The sequence below is a fragment of the Falco punctatus genome, assembly GCF_963210335.1.
Source record: "Falco punctatus genome assembly, chromosome: 2".
NCBI classification, from domain to species: domain Eukaryota; kingdom Metazoa; phylum Chordata; class Aves; order Falconiformes; family Falconidae; genus Falco; species Falco punctatus.
Genome location: NC_137581.1, coordinates 86,619,376 through 86,638,830, shown reverse-complemented (window position 1 = coordinate 86,638,830; position 19,455 = coordinate 86,619,376). Strand labels below are relative to the sequence as shown.

General features: G+C 36.2%; 1 long non-coding RNA gene across 1 annotated transcript in view; it reads left to right on the top strand.

Moving 5' to 3' along the window:
- The window catches only part of LOC308059769, a 43,941-nt gene that overhangs the window by 12,262 nt on the left and 12,224 nt on the right, over nt 1-19,455 (top strand). Inside the window, exon 2 of the long non-coding RNA XR_013926396.1 lies at nt 1-19,455. This exon is cut by the window's left edge and continues 9,450 nt beyond it; it is cut by the window's right edge and continues 12,224 nt beyond it. This is a non-coding gene — a long non-coding RNA (uncharacterized lncRNA).

Sequence of the window (19,455 nt, the reverse complement as noted above, 5' to 3'; positions counted from 1 at the left end):
TTTCATCTCAGATGTGCATCCCAAGCTTTGCACTGACACTACCTTGCAATGCTTACTCTGTGACCTTGCATCATTAGAGAATATCATAAGTAGTATTTCTGAGGAAAAAAATATTACCCAGCTCAGAAAGAGTCATATGGAAAGATAATTTCCCTTCTCATTATCCTTAGAAGCAAAAACAAGGCAGAAGAAAATGACAATACTTAGAAGTCTTTATTTATATTCTGTTTGCACATTGGACTGCATATACCCTCTTTACTGTTTGGTATTAATTAAACATTGGGAGTAATGCACTGATAGTTAAAAATCTTTTCATTTTGTTTTCTTTTTACTCTTTCAAAAGCTTTGCCATTTTTAAATATACTGCAGTATCTCCTTGAAGAATGGTAGATACATGAATAAGCTGTGGCTTGTTCATGATACTTTCTGTTAATTACAAGGATTACATTTTTGAGTGTTTGAGACTGGTTGTGGAGTACAGGGGAGAGATCTGTGCCTGGCTGTTACCTTGTAGCCTACTGAGTTCAGACTTCTTAAACAGTCAAAGAAGGGGGTGTGCTGAAGATACTTGATTCTATAAACAACTTCTGATGAAGGGTTAGTACTGAAGTATTGTACTTACGTAAGTGTGCATTTCTTTAGTGTATCTTTCCCTCATGTCAAGTCCCTGTTGGGTCTCTTTACCCACATAATTGACTTAGCTGAGCAATAAGTATGAACTCACCTAAACAGCCAGTGGTTTACACTTCTAGAAGACAGAGAAGTATAAACTGTCTCAGTTTATGAAGATGAAGATGAAAGCACAGCTGTTTAGCACTAATTCTGTAGTTCCTTCTGATAATGAGTTCAGCATGGCAAAGCAGAAAATGCTTTCATTATTTTTTTTGTAGCAAGGCAAATTTGTTCATTGTTGAATCTTTGCTACAAGTTCTCGTATCTGCCATCCCATCCTGCAAAAAAACATTCCAGTGGAGAGGGTTTACCCTCATTGTATCTCTATGCCATTGTTTTTACAGAAAGGTTGCAATTAATTTGCTGTAGAGGAAGAAAATTTATTTAAGCTCCTCATAACTGAAAAGTTTCAAGCAATGCATTGTGTTAGATGCGTACAGTACTATGCAAAAAACAAAACAACAGAAAAAATGGTGAATATTCTGATGTTTCAAATATCTACAGACTTGAGTGGATAGACTTGCATTTCTTAGGTCCACTTCTCAGAACATTCTGAAACTTCTAAATACTGGGATAGTGACACTGAAATCAATAGCATACATTTCACTTAACCCCCCCCCCCCCCCCCCCCCCCCCCCCCCACACACACACACACAAATCAAGGATCATATTCTATTTCAGAGTTAATTGTTCAATAAGGGTATAATAGGCAATTAATTTAATAACATTTATATTGTTCTGCTATGAATACTAACCAAGCAATAAGGGAACTTCATTTAGAATTAGAAATTAGTGTGTTTCCATGAGAGAATTCCACTTATGTTAACTTTTCGATAACGCATGTTATGTGTTATCTTTTTTGGATTCCCTTAGAAGCAAAAGTGAAAAAGAGCCTACAGCACTGAGGTATAGATATACCTTTCTCATTTCATTTTAGTTCAGGGAACTGGAATAAAAACCTAAAATGTTCTCATGATTTGATTATCTTTAAAATAATATTATTGGTTAGTGTTACACTCCTACATTTGGTAAATATGAAGGATTTGTCATTTTTTCAGTGACCATTAAAAGGGGAAGGTAGAGACACTGAATGCTGAATTAAAAAAGGGGGAAGTTTGTTTACCTTTACTGAATTGTCTGCTGAGGGTTTTCTTCTGGATATCCAGGAAAATGCAAAGCATTGAACAGAAAAGTTACTGAGCAAAAAATTTGCTAATCTCCAATGTCCATACTAGCGGCTTCAGTTCAGAGGGGCAAGGTACAGTGAAACACATTCATGTTGCTGTCTGAGTGACAGGCACCCACCATGGAGGAGAAATGTGTGAATGAGCGAAATAACAGGTCACTGCAAAGAAGAATGAAAGGCACTGCCACTGGATGGTGATAGAGTAGCCACAAGATGTACATGTGACATAGAAAATGAAGGATAGTAAGTGGCATATTGAGGAAAATTTTAATTTTGAAAACTGGAAGTGGAAAATTTTGAAGTGGTGAGAAATAGAGAAAGGCAAAGGAAAAAGAACTGAAAATACAGTGGAGCTTGCAAGAGGAGAGAGACCTTTCAAGGACAGACAGAATGAAGATAGTTGGCCTATAGAAACAGGAAAAATTGATAAATATATTGCCTTTTATTCTCCTTCTTGGTAACCTGTTGTTAAGGAGTTGGTTAGTTTGGGTTTGGAAACAGAATAGGGAGTTGGGTTTAGAGAAGGAAGGCATCCTCTTTTTCTCCTTCCAACATGCGGAAAACATACTTCACGTAGCTCTCTTTAGTGAAATTTCACTAGAAAGTGACTATTTTGCTATTTCACTGATTTCACTGTCATCTCAAGGCATTTCTTTCCAGGTTTTGGCTTTGAAAATGTGGTACCCTTAGAAAAGAAAGATTGGGAATTCCTTCTTTCACACTTTCATCATTTATTTTGCTTACCAGTATGCACCATGCAGAGGGTTTGTGCCAGAAAAAAAAATCGAAAAAAAAAATCAACAAACCACAACTAAAATGTCATCATTGACACTTCATTTTTTCTTTCTTGCATCCAGTAACATACTCAGTTTAAATCTTTCACTCTTTTCAAGGACAAGTTTTCTCTGTACGCCTGTAACACAATAAATCACATAATTACTTGAACTTTTAATTTCAGAACTTCAGGAGCATGGTCTGAGAATGAGGAATGACAGCATTGCTGATTGTAGATGTTAATATCTAAAACTTTTAGCAATTACATGAAGGATAGTTTGGAGTAAAACAGCCACATTTACTTTTGATTTGAAGTACTTTTAATTAGCTGTGTTCTGGTCTTACAATAATAGTTCTCACATAAAACATAGAAAAGTTAATCTGATATTTTGTAGCTTCTTTTTATGTCTCTTAAAGCAGACTTGACAAGGGTTAACCCTTTACACACACAAATCCCAGAAGTCCCTGGAGACCTCCTTTTCCTCTCAATAGTCTTCTTTTCTACCTCCAAATCCCATAACAGTTCAGTTATAAAAGTTTCTATGTCACAGCTAGTCTGAATCTTTGCCAGTCTTTCCTGGTAAGCAAAGAACAGTTCACTTTGAAGCAGGTTAGACTATAAAAAAAGTGGAAAGAGGAGACGGAAAAATTACCTTACTAGAACTAGGTGAGTGTTTGTTTGGTTTTTTCCGAGGTCTTGATTACCAAAGGATATGAAGAGTCTGATTCCATGTCGTGGTAGATGTTGAACTCCTCCCTGATTCACGGCATTCTTCTCTGATCACTGGAATTACACCAGTGTTAGGGCTGATGTAAAATTGCGGTGCCTTGAGCTGTTCAAAGGAAGTCCTCTGAGGTTTTACCCACCCCACAAAATTAAACAGGAATAGGGTTAGTAAGTCTAGAAGGAGTAGTGTTAGTAAGTCTAGAAGGAGTAGCAATGACATGATGGAAATGACAGTCACCGTCCAAGTCCTCCAGGCCGTCAGCTATATCACCTTCATTTCTATGGCTAAATTAAAGCTACAGTGGTTTTGCATTCTTCATTTTGATAAGTATACATACTCCTAATAACTTTGATTTGTTCCAAGTAATATCTATAGCTCCCTAATGTTATGAAGCAATATAAAAAGGAAATCCCATGTGTTCTTGGCATATGGTGTCTACACTGTGCTATGAGACTGTAATTTGGGAAGGATGATACACTGCTAAAAGAAAATTAACAGTGTTTTTCCAAAACATTTAAAAGCTGAGGTGATATTGCTGAAACACCATCATTTCATGTCTTTGTTGCTGACACAGCTTATGTTGAAACAGTTTCATTAAAGTCATTACAGGGTCAATGGAAAATCTCCGTGCGTATCTGAAGTATTTTGAGTGATTTATGTGAGTCCATGGATATTCATTATGATGATACTCTTTCATGTTTCCATTGACAGGCAGAACAATGTCACCTGTAATGTCCAAAATAAATTATATCATCGTAAAGCTGGACTTTAAATGCAACAAAATTAAATTTAAGATAACTCTTAAAGTTTGACAATTAAGGAAAGTTAAAGGACATTTTTCAAGTAGCACTTGTCACCCTAAATTGCCCTGCTCTGGGTAAGTGTTAGCATTCAATAGGCTTTGTGACACAGAAACAGACATATCAGCTGTAATCTGTGTTATAAGTGCAAGTAAAAGAATGTAGTGATAGAACCTATTCTAAATTCTCCCACCTTTTCTGGCTTATAGGTACTGTGTATCAATATACTCTTTTCAATGCCATGCATCTCAGATGCTGCGGTTTTCTCTATTATGTGTTTGCTGTTGTCTGTAGCTATCAAAAGCTCTTCAGTGAGGGTTCATGTGTAAGTACGGATCATTATCCCCAGTAATTCTGTAACCTGGCCCAGTGAAAATAGGGAGTGCTCGTGGAGCTCGTGGATTTCCTGTGATGGTCTGCCTTTATATTGTTATTTATGTAGGGTGATGATAACTGAAGACTGAGATAAAAGTGCCATTGTGCTTAGGAGCTCTGTAGCTGGTAATAAGAGACTGTCAACAGTTTAGCACAGGGACTATCACAATTGACTAAAGAGGTTCAAAGCCAGAGAGCACAATAAACAAAGATTAAATTATTTGCATGAGGTTATTTAGCAAATCAAAACCAGAATTGGAACTATGGCTTTGTTTCAATTTTCCCCTAGATTCAATGAGGCTAAGATTCATCCCACATATTATGGCTTTCATGCATTATTCCCCATTCCACATCAGGCCTAGCATACACCTTAATTTTAAAATATGGCAGGCCATATTCAATACAGTATGTTCATTTTGCTGAACATACAAAACCAAACTGGAAACTGATTTATTTGATCAACTGAAACAGAGGTCAGCCAATTTCCTCATCAATGAAGCACTGAGGATTGTGAGCAGTATTCACAAAGGTCTGAATCATGCTGGCTATTAAATGTTCTGGATCAAAGTGCCACTTTCAGAGAAATAGTGGAAGTTAACATTAATGGAGTAGTCAGCATTTCTAGTACTGTTGCTAACAACATTGGCCTATTTGTCCTTTGATGATGATGTGCCAGAGCCCTTTCCACCCAGTAATTACACCAGGGCAGATTAAATACTACAACATTTCCCCTTCTGCTTTTTTTAATCTTCTTTGTTTCTTGTATAATGTTTTCATGCAGCTGTTCGTTCTCTAAAGCCTGAGTTTTTCTCTGAAAATGCTTTTATATCCATTACACTGTCCCTAACTTCAGGATCCAGTCATACTATAGTAGTTTTCTCTAAAACATGAAAGATACTATCTCACATCTGCGTCACATTTCTTGAAAACATGCACTGTTCCTGGGGAAAAGAAAATATCGTTATAAAAGCTGGATGTTCTTTCATAATCATATAAAGCAATCAGAGTGGTATTTTAGTTCTTTGTGTTAAATTGGTCAGGTTAAACAAAAACAAACAGGAAGGAGATCAAGTGAAAGAGACAGATCTAACTAACTTCCCAATGTAGAAACCTAGTATAATGCTGAAATTAAGCATAAGCTTAATATCCTCAAGGACACTATCTGGGAAAAAAACATGACATTGTGAGAATCCAACTTAACACACATAATTTGCAGGCTGTTTTCTTAGATTTGACTGTTAAAAAAGAGTGAAAACTTCAGTAATTTTATTCAGTGATAAATAGTTAGTTAATGAAGAAAATATACTTTATTTTCCCAATTTAAAGCTGTACCTGCATGATAATCTTGTTGCATACCGCCTATCTACTGTCAGGGCATCTAACTCTGCTCAGGCCAGCAATTTTGGTCTGTGAAACAGTTCATCTTAACAGTCCCATAATGAACTGGTGAAAACAGGCATAAAAGTAATGAACCCTGGAGTTATGTGTAGAGAAAACATTGCGCTCTGCTTTAGCAACTTTACATTTGTTTAGCTTCTTCATTGCAGACCAAGAGCCACGCAGTAAGGAATGGAAACAAGATGGGTAGAATACATGCACAGAGCAAAATTTGTAAAGTCAAAGCATGTCTAAAGTTTCCCAGTAGCTAAGACTGCTGAATATCAGAAGATTTGGTACTTAATTGTAGAAGATTTGGTACTTAATTGTATGTAAGAGATATGTGATTTTTTTAAATTAAACAACAAATAGAAAAATGTATGTGATTTTTTATTTCCATTAAATTCACTTTAAATGAGTGATTCTGACTGAATGTTGTTGACTTTTTTCAGCAAATTGGTACACGTAAGCTCTGCTTCAAGTAGCTTTATTACCTTATGCTTAGCCCTTTTTTCCAGTGCTGAGAATTAAGTGTTTAACTCAGGGCAATGGAGAAAATCTAGTTCAAGAAGCAAAACAACTGTTTTAGTTTGAGGTTTTTGCTTGTTCCAAGAGAAGTAATTTCCATAAATTTCATATTTATATGCCAGGGATGCTATTAGATTTGCCTTAGAAATATGTATTCATACATATCACCATATGGATGTACTTTATCAATTCTGAAACAATCAGGAGTTTCTGAAGCAGTTCATGACTGGATTAATGAATTGACAAGTTCAAGATCTGATGAGTGCTGAAAAGTTGACTGCTTTCTTAAAACACACTAATCAATTAGAGGCAAGATCACAGAGCAATACAGAATCATTTGATTCACTATCAGATTTATAGATTTTCATAGAACCTTCTTTTCTTTGGTTTTCATTTTTATTTAGATTATACAAGTGTGTAACAAGAATACAGATCCATTTCCCAGTGGTTACAGGAGTAGTAATTTTTTTAAATGGATAGGTAAATGGTTTGAACCTGTAGCTGAATGTTCAATTTACCAGTCTGGGGATGCTCTAATTCTTTTGGTTAAAAAATAAGAACACAGAATCAAATCCACTCATTTGGAAATTAACTGGGGAAAGAAAAAGAAAAAAACCCACAAGGCCAAAACAAATGAATAAAAAAAACCAAAAAAACCCCAACCAACCCCCTTCACCTCACCACCCCCCATCCCACCCCCAAAAAGAAACCAACCCAAAGAAGCCCCCAGATTCTTTTAGGAAGTGATGGAAAAAACCGTAAAAACATCAGGATAACAAGAATAGCTGAAAAACAATTCACGACCTGTAGTGTGATTCAGACAAGTAATTATATCAGAAAGTTGTTCTGAGAAGTTGTGAACACCTTGATTTGCCTTCTAGCTCATTTTATTTTGACTCGCAGAGCAATTCCATTATCCATCCATCCATCCATGTGTCCATCTGTCCGTTCCTTTCCCTCAATAACTAGTAGTTTCTTCTACAGCTAATATTTTTGATGTCTTTGAATTAGTTTCTACTTAATCCTCTACTTGTGAGGTTTTTAGTCATTAACTCAGGGTCTGTGCAGTATAAAGAGGTCATAGATGAGCCAAGTCCTAAAAGGTACTCATCCAGTAATCAGGGGGAACAAAAACTTGACCAGTCTTCATATAAATTGCATCCTACCTTTCTGGCATCAAGTTAGTCCCTAGTTTTCCACTGCACACTCTATGTATTATCACGATTGTGAACTTCATTACTTAAGGCCTAAACCTGTGGAAAGTTCTGTCAGTGCTTAACTTTAGGCATATGACTTGAACAAATCTGGTCTGAGCATAATGTTTGCAAGCTTCAAAAGCTGGAGAATGTGCCTTTGTGACTCTTAATTGAATTAAATTAAACCTCTCCCTCTCAGTTAACCTCTTTATCACAGCTTTGCAATTTAGTCCTGTAACACCTAAGTTCAGACCAAATTAGTCAAATAGATTTGGATATTTGGCTTGGCTTAGTCTTAATTTCTTCACTGCACTTCTGCTATCAGCCATTTTCACCATAAAATAAAGAAAACCTTCCTGTCTTATTGGGCTCTTTCTGTCCTGACTTCATTCATTGGGTACAGGTGGAAATGACACAAATTGGACCTTAGAGCAAAAGAAGCTCTAGCAAAAGAATGCAAAAGATGCATTCTGCTTAGCTTGCATATTCATTACAGCATTGGACCTTTCTGTTACTTAGAATTCAGAACTGTAGAAACACTACTATATGTTATGTATGGAAAAAAATCAAAGATCACTAATAGATAAGCTAGAGACCTAATCAGTTTTGCTTCCTTTCCCACCCCCCACCCCATACCTCTGTGGCACTAGGCTGTGTCCAGCCAGGCCTAACACAACCTAACTCAAAACCATTTGTCTTACCACAATACAGAGAAGGGGTTTTATTCCTTCAAAAAATTTTCATCAGTAAACACAAATGCCTGAGCCATTTTTCAGTTAGTAGACAGTAATATGTTCCTGTCGTTACTGGATAGAAAGAAATGTGGGCTATATCATGCATCATGTTGAAGCGGGCTACAGTGTGTTTCACCTACCGTCTCAAACAACTTAGTGTTTGAGGTAAAGAGGTAAAGAATATCCACATGTTATTTCAGCAAGGCTTCTAGTGCCCATTTGTCGCTGACTTTTTTATTTTTATTATCCCCTTACTAAATAACAAGCAGGAGAGGCCTTTTCTCCAGAAAATGCGTGATAAGAGACAGTGCAGATGTGGCTTGAATGTGCCATTTTAAAATAAACAGGAGGCAATTTTTCCTGATCTACAGCAGCTGACTGATACCGGTTCTATTTGCTATCATTACTATTAGAAGAATGATCTGTTAGGACTTTACTTTCCCCCAGAGAAGCTTAAGTTAAAGCTCCAAGGACATTTCAAATAGATTGTAATAGTTCAGACATTCTTATCAGCAGCACGCTATGAAACTGTGCTGGCTTTCCCTTTCTTTTCCTACAAGCCTATGAGGCTTTTCTCATAACAAAGGAAGGGTAAAACCTACGCACCTAAGTGTAAAAGCAACACTATCAAACTGCAAGGTGCTAGCATATAAACAGCTGTAGATGACTTTGCACCTTTTCTGACTACGCAGCCTTCTATACCTGTTGTCTGTAAGGTACCTGTTGACATTCCATTTGCAGAGAAGAATTTGTCCATACTCCAATGAAAGCTGCAGCTGATTAATTAGAGAATATGCCCCCTAAAATGCAATGAGTAACTTTTGGTCTTAGCGATGAGGCTAGTAATATTAATAAAAAATAGTCGGCATAGCCAGTAGGGGGTAAATAGCTTAGTGTCTGCATAAGATACTTTATATATATATGCTTTTTTTATAAGATGAAATAAAATCAATCTGTCAAACCAACATATCCTGTAATTCTACCACCTCTGTTTTTCTGTTTGGTTTTGTTTGGTTGCTGTTGGGCAGGGGGTGGGGTGGGGGGGCGGTTCATTGTAAATCAGAGCCTCATTTTGCTAATTGCTCGTAATTCCTTATCTACTTGCTGTGAATTAGGGACAGACAAAGTCCTTGTCTTTATTGTTTAGAACAAATTACAGAAAGAGAAATAGGTATGTATGGTTTATCTACTTTTCCGAGCAAGTTAACAACAGAATTAAGGATACAGCAGTTTCATGCTTCTCAGTACATAAACACTCCAGATACTCACAAATACTGTTTTAGAGCAGATTATTAAAGTCTTAAGTATTCCAAATCCTGCACTGCTAAGACTATAGTCTCTTTGGGCTTTGGAAAATAAGATCAGATAGTTTAAACTGTATCTGCTATAGAATGGCATTAAAACCAAATTTATCCACCAGCTCAGGAATCAAAATTTAAGCCAAAAAAAAAAAAAAAAAAGGCAAGTAAACTCTTCTTACATGTTAGAGCTAATACGCCCATCAATACTGCATGACCTGTGATAAAATCACTGTTTTTTTCTGATTAGCTTGCACAACTCCTTGTAGATTAACATAAATGTCTATTGCAACACATCCATATTTTTTATGACACAGTACTTTGAATTTTTTATTTGTTTACTTGAAATTCCCCTTTTTGTGTACCTGCTTTTGTGATGACCATTGAACAACAGAATTATAGTGCTTGAGAACTGCACCACAGAGCGCAGAAGTGAAGGGACATGTGTTATAGCTCTAAATTACCTCAACAAGATAATGTTTCAGCACATTAACAATGGTATTTTTAGACTGCAGTTTATAGTATGCAGTTATTAGTCTAATGGTTTCAAGTATACCACACAGACACATATTGTCATATGCAATTATACTGTGATGTATCTCATATCCACTTCTTTTATTGTTCAGTTTCCTTGATTACCTTGACTTAGTGATTGTATTGAGGGTTTCAAGTTTATTTTTCTGAGATTCAAAATGATTATGATCAGCTGGAAAACATAAGCAGAACAGCTCTGCTTCTATCTCAGTGTCTATGCTTTGACGGCCTGGTAAACAAAAATTAAATCCAGAAATTTTTATGACTTTGTACACCTAAGTAAAGGGATTTTCTCTAAAGAAAAGTTTGTTTATTAAAAGTTTCATCTATGACCTTTAAAAACATGATGCACATTATTCAGAAAGCAAAGAACAGTGAAAGCCAAGTGTTCTTTTCACTAGAAACACTCTTCTAAAATGATTTCATAACAAAATCTGAAGAGATACCAAGGACAATAGAAATATAATGTTCCTTGGAGAGAAAAAAAAAGGTGTTGTTTAACAAAAATGCTGGCAGTGCATTGAAGGAACTCAATAAATCCACAATAATATAATAATGAATTAAATTTGCCTATTGTGCTTTCCTAACAGTGCCTTTATTTATTTCTATTTACTACCTGTTTCATCTTTCTGCTTGTCATTAGATGCTCTATTTTTTTCCCACGTGTTAATGGTTCTTTAGATAATTACCATCTTAAAGCATAAAATAAGAGAGTTTCTCTATTTTTGTTTCTTCATACAAAAAAAATGAAAAATATGGATATACAAACTGAAAGTGCTATAATGATTACCTTGATTATAAAGGTCTGTATAGTTGGCCTAATTATATGAATATGTTGCTATAAATTTCAGATTTTAGGTCTAACACATGCTATTGTGCTATAGGAATCATGAAGCCTGCGGTATTCTGTGATTTAACAGCAATGGAAGATGTGATGTTACAGAGCTCATACTAGAATTGCTAAGAACTGAAAAGAAATAAAGTGAAACACTGTTCCATTTCCATATTAGCACTTCATTTAAAAGTATAGTCTGGAGCACAACAAAATAAGATTATTCTCCTGGTGCTTTAAATATTAACTTTTATTAACTTTGTGTTGCTGTACCACTTAATCCTTGATACTGACCTACTTTTCTCTTTAATTATTTGAAAAAATTATTGTGTAGAGACTTATGTCCTTGTTTGGAGAAAAAAAACCAACATACTGTTGTGGGCTGTAATTAAAATAACTCACATTGACTGAAAGTTTTAGCTTTAACCTTGTTAACTCCTTACAAGTTCCCAGGGAGGCTTGCAAGCAGTTTATTTTAAGCTGATATAAAGTCTAAATTAAGATCATATTCAATTTAAACATAATGGTAGAATTAGATGGGATGTTGGCAGAGTACTGTTGTAGGACAGTGGAGATCTCTGTTCATTTCCCAGTTTGGACAGCAGATACTGTGACTGACCTTGGATAAAACAGTCTGTCTCAGACTCTAATTTCCCATCTGTGAAAGGGGACTAATATCTTCCTAGCGCAGATGCATGTTTTGAAAATAATGTCTATTCATGACAGTGAGACAATTACTCAGTGAGGTTTATAAAGCTACTTGATAGTTTTACCAGCTGTAATGCTAGGCGGTGACACGCGTTATGAACAGTGTGCCTAGAAAGGATATATTCAACCTACTAGAACCAGTTGCTCCTGTACAGCTCCTCAGAGTATGGCTAAATTCCAGCTTTATCATCTTTATATTCATACTTCCCCCGCCCCCCACCCCCCACCCCGTATCCACTGACTCTAGCACTTTCTGTTCCATGCATTTTGGTTGTATTTGAATTTACTCTTTCTGATAATTTTTTTTTAAGTCTACAAATTAAGACTAATTGTGACTGACTAACAAACCCCTACAATGGAAGAAGGCTCAGAGGACATGGGCAAGGAGATGTGCCCATGAAGCTCAGGGCATAATGCATGGTTGGACTGACCACAGTTGTTTCAACGAAGTTGATTTATCTCAACACCACGGGGACCAGAGCATGGCTTTTGTTTTAGGTAAGTAGCTATGAGTGCATCAAGTGGTAGTAGAAATGCTTCACCCTCAGCTCACTGGAAGAGTGTGAATGTCCTCCAAGGTAGCCAGACCAGCATAGGGGGAGAGAATACCTGGCTCAGCCCAACATGGAGCATAAAACCTGAACAACTAACAAAAGAATTTCAAAAAGAGCACTAGGCTTGAGCTGAATTCAACCAGTCTACACTTTCCTGTTGACTGGGGGTCATGATGGTATTACTAGAGACCAGTAATGAGAATCATATTGGTACTGTGATGGAACTGTGTATTGCAATTGCAATATATGCATTTTGCTAAGTGTAAATTACATTTGTAATGTGTTTTTTGTATCTATTTTGTATCACTCTGCTAAATAAGAAATCCCATGTAACATAATCTTTAAATAGGTAAATCTGATATTAAACATTATACCCTCTGTGTGTGGAATATCTAAAAGAACCCAGTCAGACAGTATTGGGCTTGGACGCTAATTCACACCCAGCTTCTGAAATATGTAAATGACATGGTGGCTGATGCAACTGACTAAAAATAAATCTTGAAGCAGGTATTCCTCTGCCTTTTAATAGGCATCAGTCAACAATTTTGATCTCTGAACACAACAGTTTCTTTAAAATGCAGGATTTCTCTTCTATTTGCAGAGCAGTTCTCTATGCATCCTGAAGTTTTAGCTGCTATGCAGGGTCCATCTTCAGGCCGCTCTATTTGCTTTCCTCATGTTTTGGGTAGCCAGCATCATGTAGAACAAGAGCTGCAAGAGGATAAGAGGTAATAAGCATGGTGTGGTGGTGTATAAAATGTAAATGGTATGAAATGGTCATGCTAATATAGGCCTCAGCTGGCACCACACCATCTTAAACAGATGTTCCATACAAAGACTAGTTATAAAAATTAATTTAAACCCAAATATTACCACACTGCAGAATTAGATTATACTTCAAAAGTTTATTTTCAGGCTGTGTTACTAGCTCCTGATGACCAAAATAATCTCAGATAGGGTAAGGATTTGCATTATGTTTTGAAGAACATAAAAGGGCAACTATTAACAGCCTCTTGTGATAACAATTCATAAATGGACTTCAAAATATAAAAATATGTTTTTGTAGAGTACATTCCAGTCAGGAACTACAAAGTGTTATACTTTGTGATTGTTTAAGGATTGCTGAAGAACAGTGCTGAAGAATCATTTCTTACTCCTAAAAGTACATGCTGGTCTGCCAGTATGAGTCAGAAATGACCTCCAGTGGAAAGAAGGCAGGAGAGAAGGAAGGAAATGCGTCTTTTTCAACATATTTTCCACTTTGTTGACATTATATATGAACAGTTACAGTCTTTTCTGTCAAATGTTTCAGACTAAGAAATAAAGTTTGTTTCCAGCTGAGACTGTGTGAAAACTAAAATTCACAGGTTTCATAATGGGTTTCTAACTGGAACTATGATTCCAAACTATGCACTACTAATCACTAAAGAAAAAGATACATTAATTATACAAAATTCAGTTACTGATTTCTACAAATCTTTGGTTTTCATTAACCTTTCTATTTAAGCATTATAAGCAAATCTAGATGGAGTTCATACCTTGTGATAGACAAAGGTAAAAGATAATGTGCCCATACACTTAAGATGGCTTCCAAACACAGCTGACAATAGATAACCTCACCAGATCTCTCTCTTCAATTTTTTATTATTGAAAATTTTTCTTCTACTTGTAAGACATAATTTTCTTTCATCTATAGCTAAGAGAAAGATGTCATGGGTCACTGTGATATCCGTGGTTTGTATTGCTCCTGAGCTGCCAGTAGGACATAGGAAGAGGTTGGACTGAAATATTTCAAGTGGTTGTGTTAAGAATTTCTGTTGTTTAGTATTTGCATACCATGACTGGACAGAACTTGTGGGTATTTTCCCCTTAGACTGTGTGCTTATAATGGGAAAAACATTCAGCAGACTTTCTGGAGGAGGCATTGTTCAAGGTGAAAGTCTACTATAAGGAAAGGCTACATTAAATGTAAGTGCACTCAGCTCAATTCTATGTGCTTTTAATCACAGCTGCAGAGCTGAGTACTAACCTTAATCCAGTGCTGCCTTTAGCTCCGCTAGTGCTTTCAGAATTGCATACTTGTCAGAGAATAAGAGATCTACTGCTATTTTAATAGCCCTAGGCATTCCCTTAATTCTTGCTATCAGTCTTATAATTCACACCTTTTGACTCTCATCAAAATATGTTAAAAGATGGCAGTATTTGCATAGCAAATTGTTATGTGGCAGTGTCAAAAATATTGTTTCATTTAAAAAAAGGTATAGATCTCAGTAAAAAAGAAAAAAAATATATATAAAAAAAGAAACAAAAAAAGATTAGCAGGGAGTACCAGGCTTTAAGCAAAATACAAAACAATTAAAAACAATGAAGTGAATAAGATTTTACTGAAAATCCAGATGAAGTCTCCCTGAATCCACCTTGGTTTCAGAATTCACTTTGGAAATTCCCCAGTACTGAATAAGATTTGAATCTGGGGTCCCAGCTACTTCCCATAATAGAGTTAAAGTTCTCAATGTGAAATAGTCTACTTAGCACAACTTAACACAGGCAGAGCTAGTCTGGGAACTGACTTGATTATCTCTGAGAGCACTACACTGAGCTGTATGATTGCATTGGTATGGGTCAGCCAAGCAGCAGATTGGAAAGGCACACTATCAAAACTATTAACAATTTCACTGTATAAAGTAGTTCATTTAAAGTTATTTGGGGTATATCTCCACACAGCATTTCATTCTACTGCGCCCTAGCACTTGTAAAGAATTTGACCACATTTTTCCTCAAAATACAAGGACATATAGATTAAGGTCTGCACTAGTGAAAATGTCTAAAAACTGCTGAGGGAAATTCTTTTTAGTTGATTAAATTAGTAAATAGTCCAAGTCTTCTGTAAATAAGGAGCTGTGTTTTCCAATTTATTTTTTTTTTTTTTTTTTTTTTTTTTTTTTGGTTCTGGTTAGTTCAATTCTCTCTATTTCAAAAGTAAATACAATGAAAGATTAGGAATATGAAATCTTAGATTAGGGAATTTACAGAGCAAACTGACATACACAGAAAGAACTTGACATTATTTGGGCCAAATGCATTCGTAGGATTTTTTGGTTTTAACTATGAAATTTTATGCAGACAAAAAAAAATCATTACAGGGAGGCCTAGGTCTTGGAATTACACAGCCAGTTTCCTAGCAGTCAATATTATTTTTTTTTTCCCCAAGAACTGTTACTATGTTTGCTTCACAAAGATACTATAATAGCATGCCTGTCCAACCTTCATTTGGCTGTAGATGAGTGAAAACTGCTAGATAATTGCTTCTTTCTGTCAAAGCCAGGAAAATCTTAATTTGGATCCATCAGGGGGAAAAATTTTTTCAACCAGCAGACTCAACCTATTAGAGTAATCTTAGCCTTACATGACTGAGAGCTTTCAATAGCACACAAGGGCAAGCTGACCTCATCTTTCTTATGAAAACTGGTTGCCAATTTTTACTTTTTATTTGAGAAGTGCATATGTACTGATTAATTGTGAATCTGATTTTGCTTTTTTTCCAATGTCCGTGTTTTGAATCTCTAATTCCTTAGCACAACCTGTCATTAGTGTGCTGATCTCAGGCTATATATATGCACACAAAAAAGCACAGCAGTAAACATGCATGTGCAGCTTCATTAAAGCTTTTCATTAAAGGTTTTCAAAATTTTGAAATCTGAATTATCTTTTACATGTTTAAACTATGATACCATGTGATTTTTATATTCCAAACTTTTGCTTGGAAATTGTGGATTTTTTATGGATTTTAAAAAGGAAAGGTAAAAGGTGGGCAGAAAAATCAAAAGGGAAGTATCAAATCTTCTGAACTGTGAAGCGATACTGGCTTCGTAAGGTTTAGCTAGCATGCTTACATACCTATATACAATACATACATACCAATAATGTATCTCTTCTGAAGCACCTTCTACATGACAAAGGAGGTCTAGCACTGAACATCCATGCTTTTTTTTAGAGAGAGGAGTAAGAGGCAGGGAGCTGCAAATTTAATAACCAGGACAAGGCAGTTTGCTGCAGTACAGCCTCATGTTGTGTTATTTCCCCCATAAAATACAAATGCGTGATCCTTAGAACTTCAGCTCAGCTTGACCAAAACCACAGAAGGGGAGCTTGGGCAAGCAGCTGAGCCTTCAGGCTACTGGGGGCAATAACCTCTGAAAGAAGAGGCAGGCAGCAGCAGGCAGCTGACGTGGTTGCAACTAGATGTATGAAAAGGGTTCTTTTTCCTTATGGGAAATGCTTCTGCTTTTTTGATCTCCTGCAGCAGCAGACTCTTTATGGGCATTATAAAGCCTATCTCTTTAATGACTAGCTAGTAGAGTTGGCCAGAGTGCAGGCTGTCTTGGTTTAGTTTTGATATTTTTTTTTCCACAAAGACATTCTCAAATAAGTTACTTTTTTTTTTTTTTAATTTAAAAAAAGTAACATTGTAATAAAGCCAGTGACATTTAGGAGGGAATAAAGTCACTAACTTAATTTTAATTGATTGGTTGGTTTAGAATTTCTTGCAGTGACCTGAGGTGAAAAATTGCCACTTTATCTATAGTGTGTCCTCGGATTTTCTTGTGACATTCTTCCTCTTGGGTTCATCGGTGTTTGAATACAGGTGAGATGAAAAGTAAAAGCAGTAGTTCCAGCAAGAACAGCAGACCCCTTTCAGGGGCCAGCATTGAGGCCCCTCTTTGAGGCTACAGATCAGTCTATTTGTAATGGGAATATATTTTCCTACATGTCTACAGACTGCTATTTCAAAAATCACATTTGTCCTTATATTAATTGACATACTTAGTTTCTGGAACTTCTGAGTGATAAGTCTGAAGTCACACTCTCACTTTTCTACTTTCTTCTTACCATGTGTGTCAGCTAAAATGCAAATTTTGATTCATTTGCCTTGCTCAGCATGGCAAACAGGTATGAATATATATTTACTATATTTGGCTTGCTTGCTTTCTTAAAAAAGTCTAGCTTCATTTAATATCTGATGCTATTCCATTCCTGCCTAATTAATTTTGGTGACAGTTATGGGTTCACTATTGTCCTTTCTTTAAAACTTAGACAGCTCTGCCAGTTTACTTGAATTTATTGATCACATTTCTTAAGAAACAGCTAATTCTCTGACACCAATGAACAAGCGATCCCTAACGGTTCAGAAATATTCAAAATAGTATATAGGCATAATAAATGTCAAACTTAAAGACAGTATTTGAAATATATTTTGCTTTCCTCTATGTACATTCTTTCACAATGGTTTAGCTGTTTTCTTCTAGTCTTTTGTGATATGTGTCTTCGCATGATACTTTTTTAAAAAATGTTCTTCATAACAATGCTGTGCTATGTGCTTCTGCAAATATTAAGCAGCAAATCAAGAGAAGAAAAGTATAATAGAGCTAAAATAATATTACCTCAGCTGGTTCTTCCACCATCACAGGTGCTATTGTTAAAGAGAACACTTATATTTATTCCTTTTAAAGAGCTTGCTTCCCACCCAGTTCTGAAGGATAAAAAGAAGGGGGGAAAGGAAGAAGAAAGGTTCAAGGAAGTAATTTAATACAGTAGTGCAGCCAGTATTTTAGTTCAGATCAGAAGGGCTTTTTCAAAATGCACCACCTCAAACACCCCCCAGACTGTGCTTTGGATGCATTGCAAAGTGGTTTTGGATTGCACAAGCTAGATACTTTTGGGTGAAGATAAACTGAAAAATTCTCTCCAGAAATGTACCTGATGCTCTCCAACTGCTAATAGAATTGGTTCTACAGACCACAGTGGAGCTAACGCAAAGTAAAACCCCTGAATGCATATAGTATCAACATTGAATCCTCAGCACTAACCTTCATTCAATGCATTAGCTCCCACTGTGCTGCACTGCAGTACTTGCTAATGTAAGTAGTAAATTAATATTAATCTATTATATACATTCTATATAAGTAATATTATATAAAGATACTGCTTCATATAATATGATCTATCCCTCCCTCCCACAGCTGTTGCTTGAGAGCTGTTGTAGCAGGTCCTAATATGAGGTAGATGAAAAACAGAATTCTTCCCAGGGAAAGAAATTTAAGGCTACTTTTCAACAACAAAAATTGCTTAAAGTAGAGGATGCTCTTGGAACTCTTATACAGAGAACCCAGGGAGAAAAAGAGAATAAACTGGATGTCTGTAAGAGACATGAATCACCAGTAGGAGACAACTCTTCAGAAAAGGAACATTTTTATATGACTAGGCCAGGGTTCAGGAACAGATTGAACAGAAATAGCATAGATGCAGACGGAAGGCAGCAATGTCTTTGCTTTATCTGGTATTTTCTGTTTTGGGAAAGACAAAATTTTCTTTCCCAAAGAATAAAGTTCTTAGAGGAAAAAGACAGTCAAAGAAGGGCACTGCTTCTTCCTCTGCATGCAGTTTTTCTCATCAGCATCCATCATCTCGTATAGTTTCTTGTATACTTCTTCACTGGGTATTAAAAATAACTTACTTGGTGTTGGGCAAGATTTTGAATTGAAGGCTGGAACATAAGTATCACCATTTGCAGACATGAAGTCAGTCTGTGTGGTGATCTGCCACGCCACAGATATCACATATGTTGAAATGCTTGTAGTTCAGTCACAGAGGACTTGTACTACACTCAAGAACCTCACAACAAAAACAAAAACGGAACAGTTCTCCAAGAGAGCAACGGTGACGCCATTAAGACCTTCACAATATCATAAACCAACTGCAGTGTGAAACCTAACACTTCTCTTTGGGTGTTTCTGCATTAAGTGCAGTAAATTTTGAAGATATGGAATGATCAATATGAAGATTACTCTTTTTGATAGTGTTCCTATTCATAGATTAAGTTGATTTTTTGAAACTATGTGAATAAAGCATTTCTGGTTAAATCACCTTTGGTCTGCCACAACATTCTTACCTCTAATATGGAGATGGACTTCATGGACGGACTATTAAATGGATAGGGAGTTGGCTAGGTGACTGCACCCAGAGAATCAACAGTTCCATGTCCAAGTGGAAATCAGTAATGAGTGGTGTCCCTCAAGGATCCATAGTGGGACCAATACTGTTTAGCAACTTCTTCAATGACACAGACAGTGGGATTGAGTGTCTCCTTAGCAAGTTTACA